Source organism: Aulonocara stuartgranti (assembly GCF_965226115.1).
Source record: "Aulonocara stuartgranti genome assembly, chromosome: 3".
NCBI lineage: Eukaryota > Metazoa > Chordata > Actinopteri > Cichliformes > Cichlidae > Aulonocara > Aulonocara stuartgranti.
Window position 1 is genome coordinate 1,413,052 of NC_138941.1, and position 15,164 is coordinate 1,428,215.

Here is a 15,164-nt window from a genome sequence, read left to right on the forward strand (position 1 = left end):
CCCACACCAATCACAACAGTGAAGGCGGGACCAAACTATGACCCCCCACCCCCACTAGGTGATGGAGCTGATCAAAGGAGCCCAGAGCAATTGATCTGATGTGGTGGCAGAGGCTGTATCAAGACTAATGTAATCTAATAGATAATTTCTATATTGGTTAGAATTAAGATTATTTTTATTTTTCCAGTTCATGAGGACAGTTTTCTTGGCTATACATAGGGCAGTGAAAACCATATGGGCTATATTCTTTTCTGAAGTGACATTATCTAAGCTGCCCAACAAACACACTAAGGGGGAAGTTGGAATGTTACATTTCAGACACTTCGATAAGTCTTCACATATCTCGCGCCAAAACTTCTGAACTGGTGGACAGAACCAAAGAGCGTGGATATAATTGTCCGGTGAATTGGTTTGGCAGTGTGAGCAGTTGTTGGTAGACGTAAAGCCCATCTTGAACATCCGATGACCTGTATAGTGCACTCTATGTAATATTTTGTATTGAATTAATTGAAGACTGGGATTTCTAATTAGATGAAACAGTAAGCAAATCTGAGACCAGAAGTTTAGGTCTAAGTTAACTGATAAATCCGCTTCCCATTTTGCAATAGGAAGTGATATTGATTCATCTGTTTTAGAAAGCATTCTGTATATTTTGGATAGTAATTTGGGGGGTTTAAGAGTAAGAAACTGAACCACACTTGGTGGTGTTTGTAATTCAACTTGACCCGGTTTAAATTTCTTTTTTACTATGGATTTAATTTGTTGATATTCTAAAAATCTTTTCTTGTTGATCCCATATTGTGTAACTAGTCCGTCAAATGAAATAAATTCTGTTCCTTCTAGTATATGTTCTAAATATTTGATTCCTTTATCACTCCAATCTGAAAAGTTTATCATATTATTGTTTTGTAATATGTCAGGGTTGTTCCAGATAGGTGTACGTTTGCATGGGATTAATGAAGACGCCGTCAATTTTAGAAACTCCCACCATGCTGTCAGAGAAGAGCTGATGTTGATGCTTTTAAAGCATTCATGTCGTTGGATGTTTGAGCTGATAAATGGTAGGTCTGAGATCTCTAGATTATTGCAGAGTGCTTGTTCTACATCTAGCCAAGGTTCATCTAAGAGGGTGTGTTTTAGCCATCCTGAGATAAACTGAAGCCTGTTGGCTAAGAAGTAGTGCTGAAAGTTAGGCAGTTCTAGTCCTCCTTTATCCTTGGTCTTTTGTAGTGTTTTTAAGCTTATACGTGGGGGTTTATTTTTCCAAAGGAATTTGGACATACATGAATCTAGAGATCTGAACCAATCTTGTGGCGGTTTAGTTGGGATCATTGAGAATAAATAATTTATTTTTGGTAAGACCATCATTTTTATAGCGGCAACCCTTCCCATGAGTGATATGGGTAGACATTTCCATCTAGCCAGATCATCTTCTACCTTCTTTAAAAGTGGGATATGGTTTAATTTAGTTAGATCTGCAAGCTTGGGAGAAACATTAATACCTAAATATTTTATATTTCCCGATTGCAGTGGTGTAGAAGAGGAATTATGGAGGGAGCAATTAATCGGTAGGACTGTAGATTTTGACCAGTTAATTGAGTAATCTGATATTCTTGCAAAAGAGTTTATCAATTCAATCACCCCAGAGATATTGGTTTGTGAATTTTGGAGAAAGAGTAACACATCATCCGCATAAAGGCTGATTTTATGTTCCACGTTCTTGCATTTTATGCCCTTAATTACTGAATTCTGTCTAATTGCTGCTGCTAGTGGTTCAATAAAAATTGCAAATAGTGAAGGGGAGAGTGGGCATCCCTGCCTGGTGCCCCTCAAGAGACAGAAGCTGGAGGATGTCTGGTCATTTGTTCTAACACAAGCTGTTGGGGAATTATATAATATTTTTAACCAGTTTATGAAAGAGGATCCAAAACCAAATTTGTGTAAAGTTGCAAATAGAAATTTCCAGTTAACTCTGTCAAATGCTTTTTCTGCGTCTAAAGAGAATATTGTAGTTTCTAGGTTTTTACTGTATGAGTAGTCTATCAAATTAAGTAATCTACGTGTATTTGTTGATGAGTGCCTACCTTTTATGAAACCAGTTTGGTCAGGATGAATTAAGAGGGGGGTTATTTTCTCCAGTCTCTTTGAGAGAGCTTTGCAGATTATTTTAAGGTCTACATTTATAAGGGATATTGGACGATAGCTTGAGGGATATACAGGGTCTTTGCCTGGTTTTAGCAGGAGATTAATGTTTGCAGAATTCATATTTGATGGAAGTCTGCCCTTTTCTTTAATTTCCAACAACGTTCTGTAGAAAACTGGTGCTAGAATCGACCAGAATTCTTTGTAGAATTCTGCAGGAAAGCCATCTGGACCTGGAGCCTTATTATTATTGTGCATACTTATCAGTTAACTCTGATACTTATCAGGGCTTCCTGGAGTTCACCTGGTGTCAGTGGTGAATCCAGTGCCATTGCTTGAGTGTCCAATAATTTTGGAAGAGTTATGTTGTCCAAAAACTGATCAATTTCTTTTTTAGACGGGTTTATTTGTGGTGAATACAACGTTTTATAGAAATCCCTGAAAATGTTGTTTATTTGTATCGGTTCATATATTGTGTTCCCAGATGAATCTTGAACAGCACATATAGTTGTTTTTTCTTTATTTATTTTTAGCTGGTTTGCTAGAAATTGACCGGATTTATTACCATGTTCATAATTTTGTAGGCGTAGTCTTTGTACTAAGAATTTTGTTTTTTTATCAATTATCTCATTTAATTCTAGTTTTGTTTTGCGTATTTTGTTCAATGTTTCCTGATCTTGGTGGGACGCGTAGGCTTCTTCTAGTGATTTGATGTTTTTTTCTAATTCCTGAATATTTTTGTTTTCTTTTTTCTTTTTATGTGATGAGAAAGAAATTATTTTACCTCTCATCACAGCTTTCCCTGCTTCCCATAGAACAGAAGCTGATGTTTCGGGAGTGTCATTATAGTTCAAATATGAAGTCCACTCTTTTTTAAAATATTTAATAAAGTCTTCATCTTTAAGTAGTGATATATTAAATCTCCAGTTTTTACTTGGCGTAGTATTATTCTTGTGCATTAGTGTTAAAGATACAGGAGCATGATCGCTGACAGCTATAGGATGAATCTCAGTGTCTGAAATGTCGTTCAGCAGTGAGCTGGTGACCAAAAAATAATCCAGACGAGAGTAGGAGTGATGGACATGTGAGAAAAAAGTATATTCCTTACTGGTGGGGTGAAGGGAGCGCCATGCATCGCAAAGACCAAAGTCACTCATATACTGTTTGATTATATTTGTGGACTGCCAATTACGCTGAGTTCCCGCTGTATTGAGCCTATCCATGTCTTCATTTAGTCCAAGGTTGAGGTCACCTCCAAGAACAAGTGTGCCATCTAAGTGTTCAGAGAGTGCACTGAAAAAACCGTGAAAGAATGAGGGATCATCAACATTTGGACCATATACACTTGCAATACATAGCTTTTTATCACGTATAGATAGTTTAATGATTAAGAATCTGCCCTCTGGATCTATAACTGTATCGAGTACTGTGAAATTAATATTTTTATGTATTAAAATTGCTGCTCCCCTTTGTCTAGAATTGTAACAAGCTGAGAACACATTAGGAAACTCAGGTGTTTTAAGTTCATTCGAACCTCTAAGAGGTCTGTGGGTCTCTTGTAAAAGGACAACATCTGCCTGTAGTTTTTTGAGTTGGTTAAATATTTTTAACCTCTTTACTCTGGAGCCAGCTCCATTTATATTCCATGTAATGAACCTCAGTGTACCCATAGATGTTTGTGTATAACTAGGGATGTATGCTGTGTGCGTCGCTTAGCCAGGTGGAGAGAATACGTCACTTGTTCATAAATAAAGAGAAGGAGAGAGAGAAAAAATGTGTGGCGAGATGCTCCCTGAGTCTGACTTTGTGTATGCATAGTTACTAATATGAGTAGGCTTGGCTTAAGTGTGTGTGTATCTTATATGACTGTGTGCGCTGTCTGACTGATGTAAATGTGCTGCCGTTGAGCGCATGGTGCGTATGTGTCGAAATAAAGGATGTTTGTGGATGAGTGTCGAAGCAGGTGATCGAGGCAGTGAAAGGAATAAAGAAAGAAACCAAGGACAGGGGTGAGCAGCATAAAACCAAGAGGGGGAAAAGAGAGGAGGGGAAAAAAAAAAAAAAAAACGAGAAGAAAAAAAAAAACAGAAACAAAACGTAAACATTCCAATTAAATCACTGACGGAGAGTGACGGTGTTAATTCTGCTATGAAATCACACTTTAAGATGCGATTTGATACTGGTAAGTTAAACAGATGTTAATGCAAGTTAGTGTGAGTGGATAGGGAAATGGTGTAGCTGATTCTTATCTGGTGTGAAGTTAATACAGCCACGGAGTGATGTTGGGGTCGCGGTGGAGCTGTCCGTCCACGTACAGCCGGTCCACAGCGATGACAGCGCGGGAGCCCTTCTGGATGAAGCCGCGTCGGATTGGGAAGAGGACCCTGCGTCGTTCCAAGATCTCTTTGGGGAACTGGTCGTTCACGCTGAAGTCCGTTCCTTTTAATTCCCTGCCGCGGCTTTTCACATGTTGCTTTTGTTTGAAGTGGCCGAATTTGGCCACGATAGGACGTGGTCTCCCGGCCGTAGCCCGAATGGGGCCGAGGCGATGTACCCGATCGAAGACGATGTTCTTCACAGTGTCCTCCGGCAGCTTCAGGTGGGTTTTGATGAAGCTTTTTACCGTGGTCTCCGCGTCCTCTCCAGCGGCTTCTGGAATACCAGAAAATACCAGATTATCACGCATGCTACGAGCTTGTAGATCGATAACTGTTTCTTTTATTTTTTTATTTTCTCTATTGAGCTGGGTAACATTATCTGTGAGACATTTCACCGACTCCCTTAGCGTGGCATTTTCAGCAGCAAGCGTTTCCACCTGCTGCTGGCTGTACTCCAGGGATTCTCGCAAGCATTTAAATTCTCGGTGAAGAATCTCCACCAAGGACAGCCTTGCGTCGAAACTGGACAATCGCTTGTCGATTGACTCCAATATGTCGGCAATATCTTTGCCAGCTGGCGATGTTGAGCCGGGGGAATCTGCCGGTGTAATGATAGTAGTCTTTAAAGACTTTGTGTGACTCCAGAGTGTTCTGGCATTCACACCCACGTCCTGGGATCATGGGAGAGGTGCTACCTTCTTATTGTTTTGTGGTAGGATGTCTGTTTTAGTCTAAGTGCCTTTTGTTTAGATGAACTGCTGGACTTCCAGACCAGCAGGTTTAGGGAAGTCGTTTATGGGGTCACACACACACACACACACACACACACACACACACACACAGACACACACACACACACACACACACACACACACCTACATAACATACAGACTGGTACCTTTGTTCACGTGTATGTTAATGAACCTATGTATGTTCATGTAACCTCAATAAAAGAACAGTGTTACGAGGGAACGGACGAGAGCGACTGTGGTCAAGCGAAGGAACGGCATTGGTCCAGTTCTCTCCCGTGCACGAGAAACATAAAGAACTACTCGTGTCTTGCTTTGCTGTGTAGCTGGATTGAACGATCCAGCGAACAGGTTTATGCTACAAACCTATCAACCATCAATTTCACACCGAGCCTCGACTCTCACGGCCCGGTACCAAACGACTCACGGACCGGTCCGTGACCCGGGGGTTGGGAACCGCTGAGTTAACGCATGAGTAGTTCAGGGCTGCACGTCATTTTCATTGTTAATATCTTTGTGAAAAGCACATTGATGTGAAAATCTTCATGAGAGTCAGAGGCCCTACAACACGATTAAAGATTCATTCAAAAGAAAATCACAAGTTATTATCATCTTCAGAACATTTCATTAAACATTAGAGACAGACTGCTGAGTATATCTCATCTCTATCCAAACAACCTACAGTCCACAAACACATCATGAACCAGTGCTCTGGGCTGTGGTCTGTCCCCAGTTACATGGATCAGCTGGTTCCCTGCAGGTGACTGCTGCTGTGGTTTGGAGCGGATGAATAAACCTGAACTGAATCAGGTGTCCAGTTACTTTTGGTCCCTTTAAACCAGGCTGTCACATGTTCAGCATGTGAAACTCCTCCTCCTCCGTGAAAACGGGTGTGGGTCACAATCAGCCAAGGTTTTGGGTGAACCCATTGTGAGATCTAGCCCCACGCTATCATGTGATTTCCTGTGATCAAATGTCCCAGGATGTGAGTGGGCGTTAAGACGTCCATGTCCCTCATCAAGCAACTTAAAGAAGTCCAGACGCTTTTCTTTCCAAGCTCCTTCAACAACATCATTCATAGAACAGCTTCCAGCTTCTTTTGCTCGGCTACAGTTTGGATGGATTTGCATTTAAAGATGCAACAAGACTAAAATGGTTAGGGTCAGGAGGTCAAAGGTCAGAGCTCCTGTGGGTCTGAGGGCGGCCTCACGCTGGAGAAGGATGAAGGAGTCTGACCTGAGCCAGTGTTTGACATGAACACATCAGCACTGCTGTCAGTGAGCCTAACGACAGCCGTTAGCATCATTTCAGTGTTTCAGTCATAAAAACACTTCCTGTCACTGTGGTGGTTACAGTGACATCATGCAGTTTGTGCTTTGACCTCCAGAGGGCGACAAATCAGCACAGACAGAGAGCTCCATTCAAACTTTGCTGCCATCAGGAATAATTCTTCAAATATAATCATCAGTGTTTGAGCAGGGACAATCAGGGACAATCTAGACATGTGTGACAATACTGAACATGTCACATGACACACCTCAAACATCATGTGATCCACTCTCAGTCTGCACTTTCATTCATGACTTCAACAGGTTGAAATGAGCTTTGAAGAAACATCAGTTCAGTGCTGAAATATTTAAACGCTGCAGGAAGAACAACAACAAATTGATGACGGATGTTTGTGCTTCAAACAGGAAAACCAGCAGAAATAAATCACAGCCTGCCAGAGGTTTGGAGTTTCCGAGGTGCAACTGAACGCAGCACAGTGTTCCAATGCTCCTGATTGTCCTCAAACGTCTCTTTGGGTGTTTCCTTCCTGCTCAAAGTTTAATTTCACTTCCTGAACTTCGTGGAGTGGAGCTTGTTGTTGGTGTGTGAAGAAACTGTAAGTTTGCTTTGTTTCCTCCTTTAACAGTTTGTCTTTAGGAACTTTACTGTTTGTTCAGCTCGTGTTTGATTTCTTCACACAACAAACTGTGTGTGTTTGTATTTCCGGTCTCTCCATTAAAGTCAGTGTGTAATGTTTCCTGGCTAACATCAGCTGTGTGCAGCTTAGTTCAGCACAAATCTGCCGCTCCATAGTTCACGGTAACGGACTCACAGCTGGACCAACGAGGCCGAGTGTGTCCGCCACTCTGAGCTACGTTCGTGTTTGTGTACTTGTAGTTTGTACTTTGAGTTCACTCAGAGCCCACAGAGGACGCAGCGTACGTGATGACGTCACAGCCCTTTACCTCCTTTACTCTCACTGTGATTAATATTTACACACGAGACACCTGCAGAGCTCTGACGCTGAGCTAGCACACAGCATGCTAACACTAAGCTAAAGCTAGGCTAGCCAAGAACCCAGAGTGAGGTTAAAGCTAGTGATGGGCAGATGAAGCCTCATGAAGCACTGAAGCTTTTCATCCAATTGGTTCACCCCAACGCGAAGCTTCTTGAAGCTTCATTTGCTCTAGTAGGACACCTACTGGACGTAAAAATATTAGTTGGCATGAATTTGAAGAGTGTGGCCTTTTTGCACACAGCCTGTAAATGTCAACAACAAAAGGAGTGTGTAAAACATGTATATTGTAGTGATGCAGTGTACTGTGTATATTTATACTGGCAGTATGGAACATGATTATTTGGAAATGCCTAAAATGGAAATGATCATATACTGTGAGGTGAGGTGTGGACAGTGGTTGTGCTTTTGTAACATTGAGGCAAGGACAGTGATTAGTGTTTAGGGGGCACATCATTGGTTTTTATTAAAAAGAAACAGTTTCTCCACTGTGGCAGGTCGTAGGCGATTTTTTTTTTCTAAACTGTCTCTAACTCTCACTAACCGCAACTCTCCATCAAACGCCCACATTTTGTCTGAGGGGTTTATATCGCTGTCATAGCTCGCGGCAAAGTTCGAACCGCTTCCTGAACCAGTCACGTGGTACAGCCGGGCAGCGAGGCTTCGGACGTCATCATTTTCAGCTCCTCCCATAAATGAAGCAAGCCTGGATACGCGCTTCGCGGAAACGCCCCCTCCATTACTCGACACACGCTTCGAAGCCTCGATACAGAACGTCACATCACTAGTTAAAGCTGAGTAAACACTGACCCCAGACCAGCACCGTGATAAAGTGAGCTGCTGCTGCTGAACTTGAACAGGTAACAAAGTGATGAGCAGTCAGGCTGCAGGTTTCTACCTGTTCATGTTTCTACAGTAGAATCACTTTGAAGTGTCTTTGTGCTGTTTCATCTTTGATTTGTGTTCATAAACACTCAGAGAAACATCACGTGACCTCATCAGGATCTGTGTTGGTGTGTGGGGCTGTACCTCAGCTTCATGTTGTTACATGCTCATTTGTTCATTTTAACATCAAAGTAATGTTATGAGGAGTAATGAAGTAACGTACTCCATTACTTTTAATCAAAGTGTTCTGTGTAATATGTGTAATAATGACTGTTTTGAGTAATGACCAACACTGATCACAACAAAGAGGAAATGCCTCCAACATGCACAAACATTTGAGCCACAACATGCAGTTAATGTGCACAAATGTCTTTGATATGCTGCTCAGTGATGGTGGTGACTGTCAGAGCAGAGCTACTGAGAATCAATAAGTAATATCAATGATGGGATCAGAATCACTAAATTCTTCTCATCCCTGTCAGTATCATACATGTGCTGTATAATGTGATAAATGTAGAGGTGCTGGCTGTTCTCTCACTCTGCTGTTTAGCTGTAAAGGACGCCTCCCTGCCTTTGTCTCATTCATGACCTTTAATAGTCTCTTCTAACATGCAGAGATCTGTATGATCTGTTTCATAGAGTCTAACCAGCCTGTACAGGTAACAACAACAGTCACTGCATCACTGACACACAAACGTCATCTCTGTCAATAACAACATTCATACATGGAATAAAAACACATCAGTGGATCATTGCTGGAGCTGATGTTTGTGCTCCTGGTGCAAAGGCTCTCAGTTTCCTCCTTGAAATAACATCAGTGGTGGGTCAGCGACATGCTTTCTTTCCCTCTCAGGTTTAAATATCTGGGACTCTCCACCGTTTGGTTTTAGAGCTGAAGAAGCTTCTCAGATGAAACGTCTTCCAGAAACTTAAAGACGTCTCTTTTCTCTCCAAGCTCCTTAGATCACATGACCTGGATGACTGAACCTACAGACACATTGACCTGGTTTCATGGTCACATGACAGGTCAGAGGTCAGCGACTGTAACTCAGTTCCTCCTGTTAATGTGAACTCACTGAGTGTTTGTGGTTTACCTCTCAGACTGACTGAAGATGATGATGGAGGAAGAGGAGGACAGAGCAGAGTCTGCAGGGTCCAGCTGTCCGTCTGTGAGGAGTGACGGGTCCAAAGAACGACCTCCAGACTTCAGTGGTGAACCTGGAGCAACGAGGTCAGAGAGCTGAACTCACTGAGTAACAGAAATAATTCTGCACTGACATTATAATCAGTGTTGACTCTGGTTGATTGTCTGACTGTGTTTGTGAGCTGAGAGGAAATGAAAATGAGTTTGTAACAAAAATCAGTTTTGTCCAGTTTTCCTGTAAAAAGCTGAACTCTAATCTAAGAGGATGTTACTGACAGGAAACAGCTGCATTATCTGCAGTCTGTGTGATCACAGCTGCTTCAATCATGTTTGTGTCTGCAGAGGTCAGAGGTCACAGTCTGCAGGGTCCAGCTGTCCGTCTGTGAGGAGTGACCGGTCCAAAGATGACGTTCCACACTTCAGTGGTGAACCTGGAGCAACGAGGTCAGAGAGCTGTGATGACTCCTTTACATGTTTGTGTTTCCTGGATAAATATGACCTGAAATATCCTCAGATTGTTACAAAGATTCATTAAAAAGAAAACAATGAAAGAGAAAAGATCCAAATGTTCGACTTGGTCATTTGCTGTTTGAGGACAGTGATGCTCATATCTGTGGGGAAAGTGTGACCTGAGTGGGTTCATGTTTGTCTTTAAAGAACAGAGCTGCTCTGATTCTCTTTGTGTCTGATCTGTTAAACAGTCTGAGAGGTCACACAGAGACCCAGCAGCTAAAGCCTGGATCATACTGGCTGCTGTTACTCCATCAGGACAACACTGAACCACAGTGGTGTGGATGTAGTGGATAAATCCCACCATACTGATGCTCAGAGTTAACCACAGGGAACAAAACCAGATGTTACCTTCAGATTGTGACCTTTGGAGTGGACGATGCAGATTTCAATAAAGAATAAATGTTGTTGTTTTTCAGCTGTGAAGAAAGAATCTAATTTTCTGAACTTAAGAATTTATGATGCTGGAAACAACATGGAGACTATAACACAACATTTCCACTGTGTTCATAGAATGAATGTAAAACTGTCAGACATTCATTAAATATGCAAAATGTCTACAGAAGCATCAGAGGGTCAGACGTGAAGCACTCAGTGATTTTGATCAAATGACTCATCAGTTATTGATCTGTACTACACTGATCTACCACGTTAGTAAAGCTGGTGTTCTGGTGGTGGAGGGAGACTCGGATCATGTTCTGGTTTTGGAGCAGTGATCTGCTGATGGTTCAGTTTGATGAGCTTCTTCAAAATCATCCCTGACATCACCACTGAAAGGACGTCCATGAAAACAGACTGAAAATTACTGATATGTTCACAATCTGAGAGTTTAAAACTTGACAGACTTGATTCAGATGAAGTTATTTGAGCAGAAACTCCTGGATCTTTATCCTGTGTTGATCTGATCCTTCATGGTTCCTCCACAGAGTGGACCAGCAGAGCTCAGAGGTTCCCAGTGGTCAGTCTGCCCAGCAGCATCAAACACAGCTGGACTCCATATTTATGGTCTGTACATGTACAACAACTACTGTTACATCTGTTCTGTTCACAGTCATCTCCATGCTGCTCTTTGTAGACCAGTGGATCGTCAGTGTGTCCAACATGGATCTGATGTTTGGCTCCATGATTTCAGTCTGATTGGCTCATTCATAAATATTCTGTTCCAGCTGCTGGAGGACAACATCATCACTTTTGTGAAGAACGAGCTGAAGAAGATCCAGAAGGTTCTGAGTCCAGATTACCCAGAATGCTTAGAGAGTCAGAGGAGCAGCAGCAGAGAGGCGTTTGTGAAGATCACAGTGGACTTCCTGAGGAGAATGAAGCAGGAGGAGCTGGCTGACCGTCTGCAGAGCAGTAAGAGGATTTATCTAAAGATTTAAGCTGCTGGATAAATGAACATTTTCCAGAGATGGAAGATGGAGCAACATCTTTTAAAGATTAGTTCTTTTTGGAATTGAGTGTTTATTTTTCTTCTCATTCAGAACTTCAAGCTGCAGTTTGTCATCGTAACCTTAAATCCACCCTGAAGAAGAAGTTCCAGTGTGTGTTTGAGGGCATCGCTAAAACAGGAAACCCAACCCTCCTGAATCAGATCTACACAGAGCTCTACATCACAGAGGGAGGGACTGCAGAGGTCAATGATGAACATGAGGTCAGACAGATTGAAACAGCATCCAGGAAACCAGACAGACCAGAAACAACCATCAGACAAGAAGACATCTTTAAAGCCTCACCTGGAAGAAATGAACCAATCAGAACAGTGCTGACAAAGGGAGTGGCTGGCATTGGGAAAACAGTCTTAACACAGAAATACAGCCTGGACTGGGCTGAAGACAAAGCCAACCAGGACATCCAGTTCATATTTCCATTCACTTTCAGAGAGCTGAATGTGCTGAAAGAGGAAAAGTTCAGCTTGGTGGGACTTGTTCATCACTTCTTTACTGAAACCAAAGAAGCAGGAATCTGCAGCTTTGAAGACTTCCAGGTTGTGTTCATCTTTGATGGTCTGGATGAGTGTCGACTTCCTCTGGACTTCCACAAAACTACAATCCTAACTGACCCTAGAAAGTCCACCTCAGTGGATGTGCTGCTGATAAACCTCATCAGGGGGAAACTGCTTCCCTCTGCTCGCCTCTGGATAACCACACGACCTGCAGCAGCCAATCAGATCCCTCCTGACTGTGTTGGCATGGTGACGGAGGTCAGAGGGTTCACTGACCCACAGAAGGAGGAGTACTTCAGGAAGAGATTCAGAGATGAGGAGCAGGCCAGCAGGATCATCTCCCACATCAAGACATCACGAAGCCTCCACATCATGTGTCACATCCCAGTCTTCTGCTGGATCACTGCTACAGTTCTGGAGGATGTGCTGGAAACCAGAGAGGGAGGACAGCTGCCCAACACCCTGACTGAGATGTACATCCACTTCCTGGTGGTTCAGGCCAAAGTGAAGAAGGTCAAGTATGATGGAGGAGCTGAGACAGATCCACACTGGAGTCCAGAGAGCAGGAAGATGATGGAGTCTCTGGGAAAACTGGCTTTTGATCAGCTGCAGAAAGGAAACCTGATCTTCTATGAATCAGACCTGACAGAGTGTGGCATCGATATCAGAGCAGCCTCAGTGTACTCAGGAGTGTTCACACAGATCTTTAAAGAGGAGAGCGGACTGTACCAGGACAAGGTGTTCTGCTTCATCCATCTGAGTGTTCAGGAGTTTCTGGCTGCTCTTCATGTCCACCTGACCTTCATCAACTCTGGACTCAATCTGCTGGAACAACAACAGAGAATCTCGATGTTGTCTAAGTTAATTAGCAAACCAAACCTACAATCTCTCCACCAGAGTGCTGTGAACAAGGCCTTGCAGAGTCCAAATGGACACCTGGACTTGTTCCTCCGCTTCCTCCTGGGTCTTTCACTGCAGACCAATCAGACTCTCCTACGAGGTCTGCTGACACAGACAGGAAGTAACTCACAGACCAATCAGGAAACAGTCCAGTACATCAAGAAGAAGCTCAGTGAGAATCTGTCTGCAGAGAAAAGCATCAATCTGATCCACTGTCTGAATGAACTGAATGATTGTTCTCTAGTGGAGGAGATCCAACAGTCCCTGAGATCAGGACGTCTCTCCACAGATAAACTGTCTCCTGCTCAGTGGTCAGCTCTGGTCTTCATCTTACTGTCCTCAGAAGAAGATCTGGATGTGTTTGACCTGAAGAAATACTCTGCTTCAGAGGAGGCTCTTCTGAGGCTGCTGCCAGTGGTCAAAGCCTCCAACAAAGCTCTGTAAGTACATTTGTACTCATGTCTTTACTTTTAACATCCAACTGTGTCAGTAATTTATTTCACCAGGCTTTCTGTCTTTGTATGAATTTGTATCCTAAAGTTTTGGGATTTCTCCAATACAACTGTGACCTCTTTGATGCCTCCAGAACTCGAGACGCTGGATTCACCATAAACTCTGATCATCACTGCTGCTGTTATGTTATCAGTCTTTGTTTAAACACTTAGGCTGCATGTGCCTGATGTTGTGATACTTTATATTCACATGCATGCTCCTAGATACATTTCTACTGCAGGTCTATTTTTAGTCACAAATGTTGGTGAAACACTTGCGTTTACATGCATGGTGGGTCCTGCATTAAAGAAAGCATTTGAATTACTCAGTGAATCCTGGCAGCCAGAGAAACATCCTTAGTTCCACTTTAAACTAAACTCTGCTTCGGTCTTCCACAGTGTGTTTGTTGTTTCTTTGTTGTTGTTGGCCTGCTCTCTCCTCTCACTCCAATCTGGTTGCAGCAGATGTTTGTCCCTCCCTGAACCTGCAGACTTGGGTGCAGCACCTCAGTTCATCTTCAGTCTGAAACCAGCTGTTGTAGCTATATCCCCTCAAGCACACCTTCCCTGGTTATCTCTGCTGTGGTTGCTATAAAATTTAATCTTGATTTAAAAAAAGAACAAAAAAAAGTAAACTAAAGTCAGACTTGATGCCATTTGTTGGCAGCATGGTGCCTGTTTGTCTTTGATGATAAACTGCAGCACAGTCTAAAGCAAACCTTCTGACTTTATTGACTTTATGCATGTATATATTCTTCCTGTTCACCTTGGACACACAACAGCTCTCTGTTTGTTGTGATTGGATCTAGAACAGCCAACATATCCTAATCTAGATGATTTCTAAGGTGGTATCTGGGAGGAAAAGTTAAAATCAGCTTGGATGGCCTGTACTGTATGATGGCCTTGGTTGCACCACATTGATAGCCATGCAGGGTGGTTCACTCCTTGGGCAAGAAGACCGAGGAGTGAGCCACCCTTGGTCAAAGCTTGGTCATTCAAGCTCACTGTTTTCCCCTTGTTGGTTGATGATAGTATTTTTTTTTACCTGACTTATAGTCATCATTGTCTTCAAATTAACTCACACACTGCTGACTGCTGTAGCTTACCTGGCTGAGCAGGTGACCCATGTACTGAAGGTTAGAGTCGTGACTCCAGGGCCTGGTTTGAGTCTGCCCAAGACCATTTCCTGTGTGTTATTCTCCTCACTTCTCCCTCCCTTCCTGTCTTCTCTGTCCTATACAGTGAAGACAAAAGGCCTCGAGTTGTGAAAACTCTTCCCCTTCATCATCTTCCATCTCTCTCATCTAAAATCTCCAGTATTCTCTGAGTAGAGAATCTTTTCACAATCTTGAATGATAAGGATCCAAGTGGGTAAAGTTATTTATTTGTTGTGTTCCTATTTGCAGCTGGGATAGATTAAGAAAAACTATCGGCTGCCCAAATTACATCCAGTTTAGAAGACAAACATTGAGTGAAGTGTTTGTTTCATCATCCTTCACAACTCATCAACCAGGTGCCACAAACTGCAGCAGGACAGTACAAAGCATGTCATACTGGATGGCTGCAACAACCAGAGTTTTACCTACCTTTGGTATTTCGTGACAGCATGAGCGTAATATTTACTGAACAGAGTCGTCTTCTGTAATCTTTTCAGATTCAGATTCAGAACACTGTATTTATTTTCAAGGGGCAATTAGGATACTGAGCTTTCCAACCGTACATACAATACACAAACATCA

General features: G+C 42.6%; 2 protein-coding genes across 2 annotated transcripts in view; both read left to right on the forward strand.

Annotated features, from left to right (window-relative positions):
• LOC309702163 (uncharacterized protein) overlaps nt 1-15,164 on the forward strand; it is an 854,297-nt gene that overhangs the window by 629,963 nt on the left and 209,170 nt on the right. The gene's annotated exons all lie outside the window — the stretch shown is intronic.
• Nucleotides 1-15,164, forward strand: part of LOC309696993 (protein NYNRIN-like) — a gene marked incomplete at its 3' end in the record, with an annotated part of 34,913 nt that overhangs the window by 18,198 nt on the left and 1,551 nt on the right. The gene's annotated exons all lie outside the window — the stretch shown is intronic.